At 42.3% G+C, this 19,604-nt stretch overlaps 1 long non-coding RNA gene and 1 pseudogene across 1 annotated transcript; one reads left to right on the top strand and one right to left on the bottom strand.

Moving 5' to 3' along the window:
* The first annotated feature begins 1,414 nt into the window (after positions 1 to 1,414).
* Positions 1,415 to 15,488, top strand: LOC138844446 (uncharacterized). The gene is made up of 3 exons (XR_011380297.1): positions 1,415 to 1,959; positions 3,701 to 3,837; positions 14,628 to 15,488. It is a non-coding gene; the product is annotated as an uncharacterized lncRNA (long non-coding RNA).
* LOC100340883 (E3 ubiquitin-protein ligase RING2 pseudogene) lies at positions 10,513 to 11,570 on the bottom strand (annotated as a pseudogene).
* Positions 15,489 to 19,604: the final 4,116 nt, after the last annotated feature.

The following is a 19,604-nucleotide window of genomic DNA, read 5'->3' as shown; positions in this document are numbered from 1 at the left end:
CCACATTGTGCCTGCTTTTTTCCTAGGTTGGAGTTTTCTGGGATTGAGTACCTAGGCCTGGAGCACTTGTACAGATGAACTAGGTTTGCACATCTACGTATGCACTTCCGGCTGCCAGTGTCACACATGCACCCCCCTCTCCATGCGATATTGATATCATCACAACCATTTTGTGAACTAGAAAAACTCAAAGAGGTTACATGGCTTTTCCTGGGTCAAACTGCCTGCAAATCGTAGTCAATGCTCGAATTAAAAAGAAAAATAGCTTTCATTCATTTTCTTTTTCAGTCAACATATATTGAGCACTTACTATGGCACTGTGCAAGGAGTGAAACAGGGGGAGACAGACTTCAAGTAATAATCACGGGAAACACATAACCAGAAATTTTCACTCTAATCGAAGGCAATATTTTTTTTCCAAGACACATCACTGTTGTATACACCTCTTAGAAAAACACTGCAATTAGAATGAGACACATCTGGGATTGTTAAGACACATCCAGATCTTCGGGGTGATAAAATATCCAAAGTTAAATCTTATCGATAAGATGCAATTAAAATGATGACTGGAAATTCCAGAGAGAGGCCGGTTCAACCGACTCCTTTACCTGATCAGCCACTTCCGGTGCCTTGGTCTGGAACCCATGAGATTTGGGGTATTTTGCCCAGGTGGCAGAGCCAGGCCGAAATGGCCCACGGCTTTGGACCTCCATTCTTCGGCCAGTTGGGGCCGGATTCCTTCCCTCAGCTTTGCGCTCAGAATCCACGGGCAGCAGCTAGGGCGCTCTGGAAGGTTACCAGCAAGTAGTTCGCCTCCAAACCCAGAGCAACTTGGCCACCTTGCCAGAGTAGGGAAGCTGCCAGGATTTGGCTGCAACTTTAGCTGTGGCTGGCTCCTGGCTACACTGTGCCTCATTCCAGGCTGGAGTACCTGGCCTCTATTGGTTATGAGTTTTAATTGAGGCATAATCCACATTCCACGAAATTAACTGTGATATTGTACCATTCAATGGCATTTAGCACGTTCAAAATACCGTACAACCATCAGCTCTTTCCTATCTAGTCCAAAACATTTCACCATCTCCAGAGGAGGCTCGATTAAAAACATATTCATTTAATCCTTTTTACCCCTAGCCTCTGATAATTAACAAATCTTGTCTCTATGGATTTATCAACTCTGGACCTATCATGTAGAAGATCACACACTATGTGATCTTTTTTCACCCAGCATATTTTTGAGATTCTTCCGAGGCAGCACGCATCAGAACTTAACGCTTTTTATGGCTGAATCATCTTCCACCGTATGAATAGACTGCCGTGTTTTTATACATTCATCTAGTGATGAGCATCTGAGTTTCTACACCCTTTGGCTACTGTGCATAGTGCTGCAATGCAGGTATACAAACATTTATTTGCATGTTTTAAATCCTTTTGCATATAGCGCTCGCGCCCAGCCTTCCCACGCTCTAGGTGTCCGTCCCCGACCATTTTCCGAACCTCCCCAGACCTCTCAGCTGTCTTCAAGTTCTCTCCACTCTTAGCCCCTTCCGCCACCTGTAGGAGGCTCACTCCGCTCCTTTCTAGACTCCCCTCTCACCTCCCTCCTCCACTACTCGGCAGTGGGATTGCGAGTCTGTCCGCACCCCCGTTCCCCTTTGGCGCAGGCCCCGCCTGCTGTGGGCACCTTCGGAGCGCCAAGGCGCCGACTACAAGGCCCCTAGCCTTAGCCAGGCAGAGCTGCTCTCGCGCGCGCAGATCTCGCCCGGCCTCCACGCTCGCGTTTGCGGAGTGCACAGAGCACGCGCACACGGAACCAGGCGGCTTCGCGGAGGGCCCAGAGCGGGGAACTCGGGGTCTGGGCCTCGGGGTCTCAGAAGTGCAGGCTGACAGCGGAAAGAGGCGGCCGCGACGCGCGGACACCCGCGGAGAGGAGGCGGAGACTCGGGCCGATTCTCTCAGGTTTAAAAAGAAAGGGGGGGGGGGGAATCGAGAGGTGGAGGGGTGGGGCGGGAAAGGGTTAGGGGTTCCAAGCTGGGCAGCTGGCCGAGGCCTCCAGGCTGGCGCAGAGGACGTGAGACTTCAATTCGGGGACAAGGGCTTTCCCCGAACGACTGACTGCGGAACCGACCCGCCCCAAGCCCGGCACGCTGCGGAAAAAGGGCACTTCCCTTGCTGAGCCCGCTGGGAGGTTGGCGAGGCCCACGCGCCCGGGTGCGGCGATACTGGCGAGTATCTCAGAGACGCTAAGCGCCAGCGATCCTCCTCGGTCCCACGCGGCTCCCGGGTACCCAGGCACCCGCTGCCCTGGGGCGGGCCCGAGGGGAGGGTATTCGCTCCGCCTCCTTCCAGACCTCCCAGGAGAGAGAAATTCAAAATGTTCGCCTAAAGCGGAATTAGAAGAGAAGCTTATTTTGGTGGAACAAAAAAAGAAAAAGAAGTTTTGAAATTCATGCAGAGTGTTTTCGAAATACACATTTTTCATGAACTTTTTGAAATACCCTTCTAGGCATGGATTTCAAGTTTCTTGCACCCAAACAAGCATCTTTTAATTCCGTTTCCACGAATTTTCTGAAATATCCTCGTCCAATAATTTAAGTGATCAGTTCAAATAATAAGCAATGAAATAAATGCATCAGTATTATTTCCCGTTTTAAAATTTGAACTTTTCTTTGAGTGATTGTGAATTTTTAGATTTTTTTGTTTGTTTGTTCCCCCTCCCCCTCAAAGAGCAGCTAACGCAAGATTTGGGTCTTGGCACAATCTGTGAACAGTTTGGGATTAGAGAGTTGTTTCTCTAAGGCAGTAGCAGCCAGAGAAAGACTCTGAGGCTAATTTTGAGAATCTTTGTTATCTCCCTTATTTATTAATGCCTTTAAGGCATTTCTGAACAAACTAAGAAAAGCATACCCTAACCCCAATCTCCATTCAGATCATGGCGCCCCACAGAGCCTGCTCACACTCATCACTAGAAAATATCTGAGACTTGGGGGGAAGGTGGCTGAAGAGTTTTGGCGGTAGAATTCTTCTTATCTGTTAATTCAAGAAACAACCATTGGCAACCACTCTGTGCCAGGCTCTTCACCAGACAGTGGAAATGAAAGACTCACCATTTATGTCAGAAATTAGACCGGAAGGTACTGGTGGTGTTCAGTACCTGTGCTCTGTTCTAGGTACTACCTCCTGGGAGAGCCATCCCCTCCACAGGGAGGAAGTCCCACCAACTCCAGCAAGCCCTCTGAAAATGGGCAAGATTGCCCAAAAGATTTTTTTTTTAATGAACAGTAGAACAATCAAGATGTTAGTTCTAACCAGTAGAAATTAGTGCTAATTATTTCCTTCTTTATTGGGAGTCAAGAGATAGAGGGAGAATAGTGTTCTGCCCCCATTGTAAATCATTTAATAAACTGTTGCTGTTAATGGCTTGGGTGAGAAAGCTGTTGGAACTTACCAACACAGGAAGTAAATCTTAGGGTCCTTCTACCAGTTATCTCTTGTCACCAAGGCTGATTAACTGCTCTATACTTTCAGAGATATTTTGGCATGTAAAAAGCTTCTATCAGTTGCTACATGAATTTCAAGTTTTAGATAGGAAAAGTAAGGTGACAAACATTTGTCCTTGGAAATCCAGGGGTCTGTCTTCCTACATGGGGAGTGGAGGAAACCAGTCTCCACAAAGTTAAATAATAGTGTTTTCTTAAAGGCTGTCGATGAGACTGATGAAAGGAGCGAACCCAGTGGAGAAATGGAGTGACTGTGCTTCTCTGTGTTAGAGGTATCTTAAGTAAACAGTGCTCAGGAAGATGAAGTAGTTCCCTGGGTGTCATCACCAGGTACAAGGTAGGTGCCTCAGTCACATGTGGACAAAAAGTGGCCCAGGGTTGTGAGGAGCCAGTCTACTGGAAAATGGGGTTGTCTTTTTTATACAAAAGAGCAGAATTAATAGTTTCCATGTCAAATCCTATATTCATTTAAAATAAATCAGTCACTCATATAAAGTAGCAGAGAAAGAAATAGATTTCCCAGTTTCAGTCAGAATGTAGTACTGTTTCAGGAAATGGGTGTTGATGCAACTGCTTGACTCCTAGGCAAGGCTGACAACAGTATTTTTGGATCTCTATTGACAAATTAGACCTCCTCTTCCCTTATCTTCCCTGTCCTTCCCTTTCTCCTCTCTTTCATTTTCCTTTTGTACAAGTAAGTGTTCCTGTACTGTGGAGAGGGTAGGTATAAACACTGCCAGAGGGGAATAAATTTATATAACATTTATGGATGAAAAGCAGGATATCTATGAGAAATTTAAAAAGACATCTGACCCAGCAATTACAACTGAAGGAATCTATTCTGCAGACACATTTGCGTATGTGCAAAATGGCCCATTTGTAAGAATACTCGCTGTTGCTTGTGATAACAGAAGATTTGAAACAACTTCAATGGGCATAAATGTAGAAGGATTTAAAGAAATAAGATCCCCTACAACTTTTATTGTGCAGCTGCTGGAAAGGCTCTGGTAATAAGTCAATATGTAGTGATTTCCAGGACATATTGCTGAGTGGAAAGAGAGAGATGGAGGACAATGTATGTGAAACACTTCTAGTTAAATTTTAGAAATATTTACATCTGTTATTGTATTGACATAAAATGTTTCCGGAAAGACACCCAGAAAGTTGTTGACTGGTGCCTCAGGGAAATGTAAGGGAGTAAGTTACCTTTGTACTAAATACAGTTGCTACCAGTTTTTACACCTAGTGTGTGAGTTATCTATTAAAATAAAATAATAAAGTAAGTGAAGCACTGGTAGAGGAAGTTTTTCTAGACTGACCACATTCTGTTGGGGAAGAATTGTGCAATTGTCAAATTGCTCTAACAGGAAAAGAAAAAAGAACCCACTAGGGTTAGTGGGTCAATCCAAGCCTTAGTTTCCTGATTTGTAAAATGGGTACAAGTGTGACTTCTACTTTGCAGATTGTCGTTTAGATTAGAAATAAGGTACAAACTACCAGAGTGTTAGAAACACAGCAGTTATTCATTACATACTAATACATACACACATACACACACCTCTGACTCAGGATTTTGGTTTCTCCCAAGCAATTTCCACACTCAAGCTATGCTTGAAGCAGGAAGAATTTAGGCATAAATAACCAATTTTTTACCAGTATAGGATTTAATATTAACAGTATGTCCCATCCCCTTATATGTCATTGACTAAACAAACACTACCTATCAGATATAGTACATACTGTGTGCTTGGGTGCAGTGGTGAGCAGACAAAACTCAGATGTTTTAAAAAGTGGTATGCAGTTAAGAATCTATTTAAGTGATGCAGAATGAGTTTGTATTCAAGTTGTGCAGAATAAAATTAACGTGTCTCTTCACTGCTGTTCGTCTGCTGAAAGGTCGCTTGATATGAGGAAGGTGGGGCTGAGATCCTTTATGGCTGTGACTCTATTTGGTACATTTGGTTCCGCCTGCATAGAACTGCCAGTGTTGTCCTGTAACTTGCTAAAACATCATTGTGTCTTGGATGTTTTTGAAGGTTAGAAAAATTTTCCTTCATCTTTTAAACTGCTGCAGGTAGCCTGTTATTTGAATAAGTGTTCCATTTATCTAGTCATTCCCCTGTTGGTGGACATTTAAATTATTTTCAGGTTTTTTTACTAGGATAAAATGCACTCAAGATATTGTCTGTAGGGCTGTTTTTCATATATTCAAGTACTTCTTTTTTCTTTTTTTCTTTGAGGCTATCAACCCTTGCTTATATATGTTATAAATGTTTTCTGCCAGTTTGCTGCATGTGTTATTACTTTGTGTATACTATAGTAATATTCAACATACAAAATTTATCTTTTTTAAAGATTTATTTATTTATTTTGAAAGTCAGTGTTACAGAGAGAGAGAGAAAAAAAAAAAAAAAGAAAGAGAGGGAGAGACACAGAGAGAGATCTTCCATCTGCTGGTTCACTCCCCAGATGGCCACAATAGCCATGGATGGGCCAGGCTGAAGCCAAGACCTTTATCCAGGTCTCGCATGTGGGTGGCAGGGGCCCAAACACTTGGACCATCTTCTGCTGCTTTTTGCAGACCGTTAGCAGAGAGTTGGGTTGGAAGTGGAACAGCCAGGACATGAACTGACATCCATATGTCAGTGTTGCAGACGGTGGCCTCCCAGGCTATACCACAATGCTGGCCCCTTTAAATTTTTTAAAAAATATGTATGTGGGGCTGGAGCTGTGGTGTAGCAGGTAAGGCTGCCGCCTGCAGTGCCAGCATCCCATATGGATGCCAGTTCAAGACGTGGCTGCTCCACTTCTGATCCAACTCTCTGCTGTGGCCTGGGAAAGCAGCAGAAAGCAGCAGAGGATAGCCCAAGTCCTTGGGCCCCTGTACCTGTGTGAGAGACCTGTGCTGTGGCCGCTGCAGCCAATTGGGGAGTAAACCAGTGGATGGAAGACTCTCTCTCTCTCTCCTCTCTGCCTCTCCTTCTCACTCTGTGTAACTCTGACTTTCAAGTAAAATAAATAAATCTTTTTAAAAAATGTGTATGTATTCATTTAAAAACATTTGTTTGAAAGGCAGAGCAGTAGAGACAGAGAGATTTTCCTTCTGCTCATTCGCTCTCCAAATGCCCTTAATAGCCAGGATGAGGCCAGGCCAAAGCCAGAAGCTAGGAATGCTATCTGAATCTCCCACACGGGTGACAAGGATTCAACACTTGAGCCCTAACCTGCCTCCTGGATGCATTAGCAGGAAGCTGAATAGGAAACAGGGGACCCAGACTTGAACCAAGCTCTCTGATATGGGATGTGGGTGTCCCAAGCCACAGCTAACCTACTGGGCCACAACACCCACCCCTCTATTATCTTTTTAATAATCTTTCAGGGGTGGGCATGTGGCACAGCTGTTAGCCTCCACTTGGAACACTTGTTCCCCATATTCGACTGCCTGGGTTTCAGTCCCAGCTCTGCTCCTAGTCCTAGTTTCTTACAAATATGCACCCTGAGAGGCAGCAGGTGATGGCTCAAGTAGTTGGGTCCCTGCCACCCATGTGGGAGATCTGGATTGAGTTTCTGTCTCGTGGTTTCAGCCTAGCCTAGCTCTGACTGTTGTGGGCGTTTGAGCAGTGACCCTGTGGATGGATGGTCTCTTTATGTCTCATCTCTCTGCTTTTTGAATAAATTTTTTGAAAAAGCTTTGAAAAAACTGTTATAAAACATAAAAATTGTATGCATTTATAGGGTACTATGTGATAAAGGTTTTTATACACCCAAAATTATATGTACATTCTCCCACTTTTTCTATTAATATTTGACATTTATATATTTATCCATCTTGATTTTCTTCAGTGTGTGTGAAGATGTAGCAGGTAGCATGATGCCACTAGCCCCACCCTGTATGAACACTCCCAGGGTGCCCACATCTGAATCTCTGAAACATGAGAATGTGTTAGATTATATGATATGGCCTGGCCCACATGACAGCTGGACTGTACCACCCAACACTTCCTTTCTGTGCACCAAGCCCCTACTCCTTCTGTGTAATAGAACCTGCAGGAGGCCAGCGCCGCGTTCAATAGGCTAATCCTCCGCCTGCAGTGCTGGCACACTGGGTTCTAGTCCTGGTCAGGGTGCTGGATTCTGTCCCGGTTGCCCCTATTCCAGTCCAGCTCTCTGCTGTGGCCTGGGAGTGCAGTGGAGGATGGCCCAAGTGCATGGGAGACCAGGAGGAAGCACCTGGCTCCTGGCTTCGGATCAGTGCGGTGCGCCGGCCACAGCACGTCAGCTGCAGAGGCCATTGGAGGGTGAACCAACAGTAAAGGAAAGGCCGGCACCGCGGCTCACTAGGCTAATCCTCCACCTTGCGGCGCCAGCACACCGGGTTCTAGTCCTGGTCAGGGCGCTGGATTCTGTCCCGGTTGCCCCTCTTCCAGTCCAGCTCTCTGCTGTGGCCTGGGAGTGCAGTGGAGGATAGCCCAGGTCCTTGGGCCCTGCACCCCATGGGAGACCAGGAGAAGTACCTGGCTCCTGCCATCGGATCAGCGCGGTGCGCCAGCCGCAGTGTGCCGGCCGCGGCGGCCATTGGAGGGTGAAGGTGAACCAATGGCAAAGGAAGACATTTCTCTCTGTCTCGTCTCTCTCTCTCACTGTCCACTCTGCCTGTCCAAACAAACAAACAAACAAACAAAAAACAAAAAAAAAAACCCTGCAGGTTCTGCAAAGTGCCAAATGTAGAACCAGTACCCGCAGGAAATATCCAGTAGGATACAAGCTGTGTCCTCATGGTGACTTTTAAGTCATTATAATAAAATTACCATGGCCAGCATTCCCACTCCCATCATGGAGTGTGCATTCTTGTTTTGCTTTAAATACGTCTTGCTTTCTGTACTTTCCTTATGCCTCTGCTTTGAATTCTTTCACACGTGGAGGGAAGAACCTGGAATAATCCTAGGCAGCTGCACCATTTCCCACAACAGGCCCAATGTAATAACAAAGATTCTTATAAGTGGACAGGAAGGCAGAAAAAAGAACCAGAGCTGACAGCATGAGAAAGACTATACAACGTCGCTGGCTTTCAAGATGGAAGAAGGGGCCATAAGCCAAAGAATGTGGATGGCCCCTGGAGGCTGGAAGACAGACAGGAACACATTACTCCCTTAAGCCTTCAGGAGGAACATAGCCTTGTCAATGTTTTAATTTTAACCTGGCAAGTCCCATCTTAGATTTCTGATCTCCCAAAGTCTTAAGATAATACATTTACATTTCCCCCATATCTCTGTTAATTTTAATAGGAAAAGCATCAAGCATGCATTATAAAAGAAGTTAGGTGACAGAATACCAAAAAAAAAAAAAAAAAAAAGAACTCTTAAGTAAACACTTGAAGGCTTCCTGTTGCTACCAGTTTTGTTTCTTCACTGAAATCTGTTATTGAACCAAGTTAGAACCTGATTTTGTTTGCTTCCCTCCCTCATGATCAGAAATTAAAAAATTATAGACAGAAAAATATAATATTGCATTAAAAGGAACCTCTTTCTAAAAAGAGGTGTTATGGGAAAAAATAGCATGAAGCTAAAAATTGTTTGAGAATTGTTTTTAAACACAATAAATTTTAGCCTTGGTCTTCATGAAGATTCTACAGTTTATATAGAAAACTATAAATATATAAGACTTCAGGAGAAAAAAAAGTCAGAATTCAAATTATTTAATATTCTGTAGGCCTAAGAAACTTTGGAAGAGAGTGGGAAAAGGAAAGCCAACTAAATAATTACCTAAGAATACAGAGCAGGGACCAGCACTATCCTATAGTGGGTTAAGCCTCTGCCTGTGATGCCGGCATCTCACATGGGCGCTGGTATGAGTCTCAGCTGCTTCACTTCTAATCCAGCTCCCTGCTAACTCACCTGGGAAAGCAAGGGAGTATGGCCCAAGTTCCTGGGCCCCTGCACCCATGTGGGAGACCTGAAAGAAGCTCCTGGCTTCTGGCTTTGGCCTGGCCCAGCTCTTGCTGTTGTAGCCATCTGGGGAGTGAACCAGCAGATGGAATATTTCTCTCTGTGTCTTCCTGTCTCTCTGTAACTCTTTAAAATAAATAAATAAATATTTTTAAAAAAAGAATACAGGGACCGGTGCCATGGCTCACTTGGTTAATCCTCCGCCTGTGGCACCGGCATCCCATATGGGCACCAGGTTCTAGTCCTGGCTGCTCCTCTTCTAGTCCAGCTCTCTGCTGTGGCCCAGGAAGGAAGTGGAGGATGGCCCAAGTGCTTGGGCCCTGCACCCACATGGGAGACCAGGAGAAGCACCTGGCTCCTGGCTTCAGATTAGCTCAGTGCGCCGGCCGTAGCGGCCATTTGGGGGGTGAACCAATGGAAGGAAGACCTTTCTCTCTCTCTCTCTCTCTCTTTCTTTCTGTCTATAACTCTACCTGTCAAAAACAAAAACCAAAAATACAGAACATACAGAACTATGAAACTTTCTGAGTAAAAATGTTACTCCAAAATGGAACCATATTTTATGAAAGCATACAACTTAAATATATTTTTACTTTTTTTAAAAAAAGATTTATTTAATTATTTGAAAGTCAGAGTTACACAGAGAGAGGAGAAGCAGAGAGAAAGAGAAAGGTCTTCCATCCGATGGTTCACTCCCCAATTGGTTGCAACGGCCGGAGCTGCGCCAATCCAAAGCCAGGAACCAAGAGCTTCTTCTGTGTCTCCCACGTGGGTGCAGGGGTCCAAGGACTTGGGCCATCTTCTACTGCTTTCCCAGGCCACAGCAGAGAGCTAGATTGGAAGTGGAGCAGCCAGGATTAGAACTGGCGCCCATATGGAATGCTGGTACAGCAGGCCAGAGCGTTAATCCTCTGCGCCACAGTGTGGGCCCCCTTAAATATATTTTTAAAAGCAAAGAAATAGTGTCAGTCTCTTCCAAAAGGGAACTTTTAGATTAAAGGGGAAAAGATTCTAGTAGTGTAAAGGAGCCTGGCTCAGAAAGAAAACTGAACATATCCAATATCTGTCTATAAGAGCACTGATGGCACAGCTTTAATGTTAAAGAAACAGGCCAGAAAAATTTCACTCTGAGAATTGTTTTTAAAAGCTCCTTTGTGCTCCTTTGTGGGTGCACAATAAAGTTCCATGGGCATGTTCACCTTCCAGTATTTCTCACTGACCAATTCCAAAGGAAAAGAGCCATTTAAAACAGTGAACTAACCACTGGCTGTTGCAATATAAATGGCATGCTGCTTCTCACTGGTTGAATCAAGGTTTATCTGACTTTGATTCTCCTTTGTTTGGAAGTTCTTCTAAAGCTAACCTTAGAGCCAGATACTTAGGCAAGTAATCAATGGTGGCATTACCTGAAGTTTTAATGTGCCTTGTCTGTGTATTGTCATCTTTTTTCCTAAGTGTAGGATGAGGTCTGAATACTAATTCAGTTTCACTAGCCCCATCCATCACTGGATCAGTAGCCACCAATGCACTGTTATTCTCAAGCCCAGAATCATCAGATGTTTTGGTCCAATTGTTACTAGGCCTGCTTCCTGATTGCTGTGGGTGTATGCATTGCTGTAGTGAGAATGGTCACAATTATCTTCTCCACTACCATTTTTGATTTGTTGTTTCTTGCCTCGCTATTGATGGCCTGTATTTTCGTTCCTTCCTCAGTGCTGTGACTCAGTGCTTGCTGATGATTGTGGTTGTTGATCCTGGCTAATACTTCCTTGATGAGCTTCAAATTTATCACGACTTGAATAACTCTGCTTATGAATGGATCTGGCCTCAGTGATCTTTTGGAAACCAGCATTTTTCCAACAGATAAAGGCCATACTAATGCAGTCTGCACAGAAACAGTATGAACTCTCCTTTGTGGTCATGGTGCTCTTCAGCATATCCAAACCAACTGGGCACATTAATTCACTGTGTAGACTTCTAGATGAAACCCCAATTTCCAAACCATCTGTTATTGCCTCTTGGAAAAGAGTTACTGAGATGTTCATTGTAGTTCACATAAGCTGAGTTCCCACGTTTTGCTTAAGGGTTAAGTTCCTGAGATATCGCTTCCCCCACCCCTACCCATGACTGGAATGACAATTTTGCACCAGTCTCTGCAGCCACTAGCACTGCTGCATGATATCACATTTACACTATTTTAAGCACCTGCCAATAAGAAAATTTATTGTGTCAGCAACAGGAAACTAAACTATAAGAAATTTATGATATGCATTATTCTAAGAATGACTCCCAGTGACCTGCTCTTATATCATCTTCTCTACTTTGTGTGCAGAGCATCATATATCACTAGGGAACTGCAAATTAAAACTAATGAGAACCATCAGAATGGCCAAAATCCCAAACACTGATAACACCAAACACTGATGAGGATGTGGAGAAACATTCACTCTCATTCATTATTGATGGGAACACAAAATAGTACAGTCACTTTGAATGATTTGCTTGACATATTCTTATAGAGCTAAATATAATCATACTATGTTGTCTAACATAAATTACTCCTAGGAATTTACTCAAATGTGTCAAAAACCTATGTTCATGTAGAAACTTGCACACAAATGTTTATAGCAGCCTTGTTGGTGACTGCCATCTATTAGAAGCAACCAAGATGTTTTTCAATAGGTGAATGCATAAACAAATTGGTACAATTGAATAATAACGGCACTTTATTCAGTAATCAAAAAAGATATGAGCAGGCACTTGGCCTAATGGTTAAGACACTAGTTAGGACACCTGTGTCCCACATTGGAGTGCTTGGTTTCATTACCCTGTGTGACTCCTGACTCCAACTTCCTGCTGATGCAGATCTTGGAAGGCAGTGGTGATGGTTCAAGTAATTGGGTTCCTGCAACCCACATGGGAGATCTGAACTGAGTTCCTAACTCCCGGCTTCAGCCCTGTGCAACTGTTGCAGTCATTTTAGGGATTAAACTAGTGGATGGAATCTCTCTGAGTTTCTCTTTCTCTCTGCCTCTCGAATAAATTTTAAATAAAAACTTCAAAATAAAGTAGCAAGCCACAAGAAGACATTGAAGAGCTTTATTGCTAAGTGAAAGCAGCCAGTCTGAAAAGGCTGGCTGAAAGAATCAATATTGCTATTTGGAAATTAGTAATACAGTACATAAAGAGAGGGAGCTAGGAGGTGCCACATTTTGTCCTGTAGAGAGAAGTAAAAAAATGTCAGTTTCTGGAGAGAAAATAAAGCTTTTATAACCAGTGGTCAAATGTGAATGACCATGTGGCTCAGAGAAAGAGAGCGTAACAGAATGTCTGCTTTCATTCTAATGACTTTCTTGTTCCTGGTTTTTGTGTCCTTGTGTTAAACTCCACTTTTATTTTTCTCCTAAGCACTGAGGTGCCAACTACTCTGGAAAGTATCCTTTTCTGAGAATCTTCCCCAAGAAATGAGAAGTCTGGCCGAGTCATCCTCGCATCTGTAAAATGGAGATGTGAAGCTTTATATACTTGGTTGTTGTTAACATAATTCCATTACCCTTGAATAGCTGTGGGAAAATTCCATGCAGACAACAGGTCATAATCCCAAACAATTCAAACACAACAGGTTACAACATGCTAAGTAACCAACATAAAGATGATAAAGCTACATGTGTAGAGGAAGAAAATGGCGATCAGGCTAGAGTCATGGCAGCGGCACTGAATATGAGAGACAGTTGTAGTCATTTAAAACTCAATTAAAATGATTAACTAATTACTCTACAAAGTCAACAACACAGGAACATCCAAGGCATTTGTTGATTTTTGTTTTAATGAAGGTTATCTGACCTGAAGCCAACATCATTGTTACTGTAGGTACTTAGGTATTTTAACACCTTTACTCTGGATAAATTATTTTTTTAATTGTGAAGCATAACACTCATACAGAAAAATGCACAAAACATAAACATTCAGTTTCATGAACAATAACAAAGCCAACACCCATGTTGCAACCAAGTAGGTGAAGAAATACAATGGCTGCAGAGCCTCCCTAATGTCTTTTCTGATCAAAAACCCTCCTTTTTTCTTAATGTAATTTCTATATTGAACTTGTAAAAGTCACTTCCTTGTTTTTCTTTATACTTTTCACCTATGCATTTGTCCCTAAAAGTATTGTTTTGCTTTACCTATTTTTATTGTTACATTGATAGAATCATGCTCTAGGTATTTTTTTTTCTTTTTTCACCATTAGGTTTATTTGTAAAGTACATCATACTGTTTTCACTCTTGACTAGAATTTCGTTGTATGAACATACTAAAACTTATTGATCCTTTGCATTGTTAATAGGCATTTGGGTTTGTTTCCACTTGGGCTCTTATAATTCTATAAGAAATTATTGCAGGGGCCAGCAATGTGGTGTAGCAGGTAAAGCTGCTGCCTCAGAGCCAGCATCCCATATGGGTGCCAATTCGAGTCCTGGCTTCTCCACTTCTGATCCAGCTCTCTGATGAGGCCTGGGAAAGCAGTAGAAGATGGCCCAAGTCCTTGGGTCCCTGCACCCAAGGGAAACCCGGAGGAAGCTCCTGGCTCCTGGCTTTGGATCAGCAGAGCTCCAGCCATTGCGGCCAACTGGGGAGTGAACCAATGGATGGAAAGACCTCTCTCTCTCTCTTTCTGCCTCTCCTTCTCTCTCTGTGTAACTCTGACTTTCAAGTAAATAAATCTTTTTTTAAAAAAGTTATTATTGCAGATATATACTGGAACACCTGTATACAAGTTTTTAATATCTGAAGTCAGTCTGTTTCTGCTTGTAGTTTCTGTGAAATATCACACATGGCATCTTTTTAACCCATGTGATTGCTTATCTTTGTAAATTGATCAATGTTCTTGAAAAATTACTTGTAAGAATAATTTGAGGTCTGGCATAAGTTTCTTATCTCCAGGAAGGATTTTGTTATATTCATGCAGATATTTAAACTCTGCTGTCTTAATGTGAGTGGTTGTTGGCTTAAAGGTAGAGACTCAATCTAATTGTGGCACCTGAGAAGTGGGTCTGGTGGGAAGTGTTTGGGTTGTTGGGATTGTTCCCTTGGAGGGTGGTTCTCATGAGGAGGGTTGGTTATTATTTGAGTTCAAGTTTGGCCTAGCTTCTGTCTTTCTGTTTTCCTGTGATCAATTCCTACACAGCCACCATGACCAGACTCCGCAGAAGCCGGACTATGGGGCCTCCTGACTCTGAACTGTATCCTCCAAACTGTAAGCTGAAATAAATGTTTTCTTTCCCAAGAAGTTCCTCTCAGGTATGTTAGTTGAAGTAACAAGAAGTGGACTGATAAAGACTTTTATTTGTTTTATCACTGGTGGTGGTGGACACTTAAACCAAATTTATGGCTTGAGTTCTATGACTCATTCAGGCAATGTGGATCCCAGTTGAAAATATCTGGATAGACCAATTTATCTCTTCCCCTGTACTTGAAGATGTAGCTCTTTGAGTATCCTAAAATGGAGAAGTGTGGGAAAAAGTCTTTTAAGCACCACACCTAGAGCAGGGCTGGGCTTTCACTTCTGCTCTCCTTACTTTGCAAGACTATTAAGACAAAAGTGAATTTGCTGTACCAGCCAATTGTTATCAGGACAAAAGAAGCTTTGTGGTTGCCTACTCCCCTGAGTTCCTGTAATGCTTTATCACTTTATTAGCTCTCCAGTGCATTTGAAATATTTTTTAAAATGTATTTAAAACTTTTAGGTGCTTTCTTGTAGGAGTCGTATTTGAAGTTACTCACCTCACATTTTCTGGGAATAGAAATTCCAAGTTAAGTAATTATGAAATAATTTCAGGAACTGCTGCAATGATAGAGTAAGCTTGGATCTGACCTTCTGCCATCCTGGCATGGAGAACACTTAGCCAGCCAATATTCTTGCCTTTGTTAGATTCCAGTCCTTACCCATATTGGTTTGCAGATATACTCAAAATCTTTCTAGCTAGAAAATTGTTATCTGATGGCTGATAAGCCCATGAGAGTATTTTAGGCATGGAAAGCCAAGACACCCTGGGGGCGGCGGGGGGGGGGGGTGGAGGGAAAGGAAGACCTAAATGGAAGATCTCTGCAAGTGAGATCCCAGTGGAAAGAACGGGGCCATCAAAGAAGGAGGTACCTTTCTCTGAAGGGAGGAGAGAACTTCCACTTTGACTATGACCCTGTCAGAATAAGATCAAAGTCGGCGAACTCAAAAGGCTTCCATAGCCTAGGCAACTCATGACTAGAGCCTAGGGAGATTACTGACGCCATAAACAAGAGTGTCAAATTGTTAAGTCAACAACAGGAGTCACTGTGTACTTACTTCTCATGTGGGATCTGTCCTTAGTGTGTTGTCCAATGTGAAGTAATGTTATAACTAGTACTGAAACAGTATTTTACACTTTGTGTTTCTGTGTGGGTGCAAACTGATGTAATCTTTACTTAATATACTGAATTGATCTTCTGTATATAAAGATAATTGAAAATGAATCTTGATGTGAATGGAATGGGAGAGGGAGTGGGAGATGGGAGGGGTGTGAGTGGGAGGGAAATTATGGGGGGGGGAAGCCATTGTAATCCATTAACTGTACTTTGAAAATTTATATTTACTAAATAAAATATAAAAAAGCTAAATATTATCAAAAAAAAAAAAGAAAGAAAATTGTTATCTGGTCTCTAGTAGGCCATTCTGCATTTCTGCCTCTGCTTTGAAGTTTCCATTATCCTCTTAATTCTCCTTCTTAGGAAAACAGCCAGATTTCCTGTGCCCAAAACCAAAATCTTGCTATACAAATGTTCTGTTTTTTTTTTTTTCACTGAGTTAAAGATTAGTATTTTTATGGCTCTCTAACGAATCTAAGATCAACTCTAATTTTAATAACGGGACATCTGAAAACTCTTGTAATATATTGTGTCTTTACAAAGATACTTCCTGGTGATATACAAGTTCTACCTCATAGGTCCACATGCAGACCATTTTGCTTTTTCAGTTCTCTTAAAACTTATAAATATCTAGTCGTTCTTGAAAAATTCTAGAGGTTAATACCATCTATTAAGAGTTACTTTATAGTTCTCATTGTGTAGCAGAAGCATAGGGCTGCTTGCCTTGTTTCCAAACTCCCCCTTCTATTTCTGGGAACTTGTACTTCTCATCAACACCCACACCACTAAACAAGCAACACAATAACAGTTATAATACTTTTGGTAGTTATATTCTTACAGTTTTGCCTCATATTTCTGCCTACATTTGATGGAATTCCAGCAAAGCTTCTAATTCTCTAGAAATTTGAAAGTGGAACTAAATCATTCCTGGATCCCCTAGCTGGACTTTTGAACCTAGGCACCATTGTAGATTGGAAAACAGAAAATTTCTATAATAATCAGGCTCAGATCAAAGTTTTTTGGGCATTGAAACAATTACAATTTTGCAGGTCTCCTTTAGGAAAAACAATAAAAAATTCAAAATTCAAAACCAGTTATGAGCAATACAAGGGACCCATGTAGTAAGAGGTTCTGAAGGTTAAATGAAAATTGATCTTTAAGGCAAATTGATCTCTGCTAATGCTTTCATCCAGTGTTACCCAAAAGACTTCCCTGCTGTGCTAGAAAAATGCTATATTTACCATTTCTAGTGCAGTAGCAACAGCCTTATGTGGCTATTTATCATTTAAAAGAAAAGATTTATTTATTTATTTGAAAGCCAGAGTTACCCAGAGAGAAGAATATATGGAGAGAGAGAGAATCTTCTACCCACTGATTAACTTCCCAAATGGCCACAACATCCAGGGCTGGGCCTGGGCCCATGTGGATTCAGGGGCCCAAATCCTTGGGCCATCTTCTGTTTCTCTTCATGCACACTATCAGGGACCTGGATTGGAAGAGTAACAGCTGGGTCTTGAACTGGCACCCATATGGGTTGCCAGCATCTCATAGTTGGCAGCTTTGCCTGCTCCGTCACAATGAATGCTGTGTAGCATTTGAAAGATGTCTAATGCATCTAAATAACTGAATTTTATATTATAGTTAATTTATATTACAGTAGCCTCCTATACCTTGTGGCTACTCCATTAGTCAGGAAGCTATAAAGGAGATGTGCAGAATAAAACAGGACATGGCACAAAGAGATTTAGAGAAAGAGAACATCCTGAATTTCCTACAGTCTCCGGTTTCCAGTACTGACTTGTACCTGCATCCCTGTCCTTCTGTTACAGAGAATTTTTGTTACTTACAACCTAAAGATACTATATTAGTTTTCTAGGGCTGCCATAACAGAATGCAACAGGGTGGCTTAAACAACAGAAATTTATTTTTCTCATATTTCTGGAGGCTGGAAGCCCCAAATCAAGGCTTTGGCAAGTTTGATTCTCCTGAGGCTTCTCTCCTTGGCTTGCAGAGGGTGGCCTCCTCATCACGTCCTCATTTGGCCTTTTCCCTGAGCCCACGTTTAAGGACACTAAGTCCCTTTGGATTAGGGCCTCACCCTTGTGATCTCAGTTAACCTTGAGTGTTTCCTTAAAGGCTGATCTCCAGATATAGTCACACTGGAGGTTAGCTTCAACATATGAATTTTGGGGGAACACAATTCAATTTATAATAGTTTCCTAATTAATACATCTAATTGATTTGTCTGTTCTCATCATTTTCAAACCTAACTGGATGAAGAATCTGTGGTAATAATATGGATTTATACGAATCCATAGATTGTGGAGTGATCTAGTTTTTCTTTATTTCTTTTTCTAAAGATTATTTATTTGGAAGGCAGATCGAGAGAGAGACAGACAGACAGACAGGCAGAGAATCTTCCATCTGCTGATTCACTCCCCAGATGTCCTTAACAGCCAGGTTTGGATCAGGTGGAAGCTTGAAGTCAGGAACTCCATTCTGGTCTCCTACTTGGGTAACAGGGGCCTAAATCCCTAGGCCATCTTCTACTGCTTTCCCAGGTACATTAGCAGGGAGTTGGATCAGAAGTGGCTTAGCTGGGACTCCTACTGGCACTCTCATACAGGATGCCAGCATTGCAAGCAGTAGTCCAACCCACTGTGTCACAATGCTGTGCCCTTTTCTTTAATTTTTTAAAATTTATTTAGTTGAGAGACAGAGAGATAGAGACAGAGAGACAAAGAGCCTGTTCCTATCTGCTGGCGTACTTCACAAATGCCTGCAACAGCTAGGGCTGGGCCAGGCCAAAGCTGGGAGTTGGGAACTCAATCTAGGTATCCCGCATGGGTGGCAGGGACCCAAGCACTTGAGCCATCATGTGCTGTATTCCAGACTGCACATTTGCAGGAAGTTGGAATTAGAAGCAGAGCCAGGACTTGAACTGGGGCATTCCAAAATGGGATCTGGGCATCCCAAGCAGAGTCTGAACTGCTGTGCCAAATGCCTGTCCCTCTATTATATTTTAAGGCAGGCAGACACAAAACAATAACTCAATTCCTGATGTGAGTTTTCTAAGTTTCCATGGTATATAAATACTCCATCCATAGCCTATTTCTACATACCAATGTGACCTCACCAAACAAAACAGGGAAGTAGCATACCATTTTGTATTACTTCCACCATGTAGATACACTAGACATAACCTCAAAAGTAGGGCTAATAGTAAAAAAATTTAAGAAGTGATGAATATTGAGTATTTATTACCTTTGTTTTAAAAATGATTTATTAATTTGAGTGGCAGAGAGACATAAAAACAAAGCATCCCATTTGCTGGTTCACTCCCCAAATGTCTGCAACAGTAATCACTGGATGAAGCTGAAGCTGGAACTGAGGAGGCCAATTCAGGTTTCCCATGTGGGTAGAAGGGTCTGGGTTGTAGGTGGCTTCAGCCACCATATACTGCCATCCATGGTACACATCAGCAAGAAACTGGGACAAGAGTGGAGCCAAGGTTTGAACCCAATAATGAATACAGTCATCCAAACCCATGTCTTAACTTCTAGGATGGATGCCTGCTCGTGTCACCTGTTTTTTTTTTTTTTTTACAAGGTATGCATTTATAATGAATAAAAAAGGTATAACGAGGTAAAAAAAAGTATAAAGAGGTATTTAGTTATATATGAAAGAGTTAGAGAGAGAGAGATCTTCCATCCACTGGTTCGCTTCCCATATGGTCATAACAGCCAGGGCTGAGCTAGACTGA

Source organism: Oryctolagus cuniculus, chromosome 1 (assembly GCF_964237555.1).
Source record: "Oryctolagus cuniculus chromosome 1, mOryCun1.1, whole genome shotgun sequence".
Lineage (NCBI taxonomy): Eukaryota > Metazoa > Chordata > Mammalia > Lagomorpha > Leporidae > Oryctolagus > Oryctolagus cuniculus.
The sequence above is the reverse complement of the archived record's forward strand: the minus strand, read 5'-3'. Positions and strand labels throughout refer to the sequence as shown.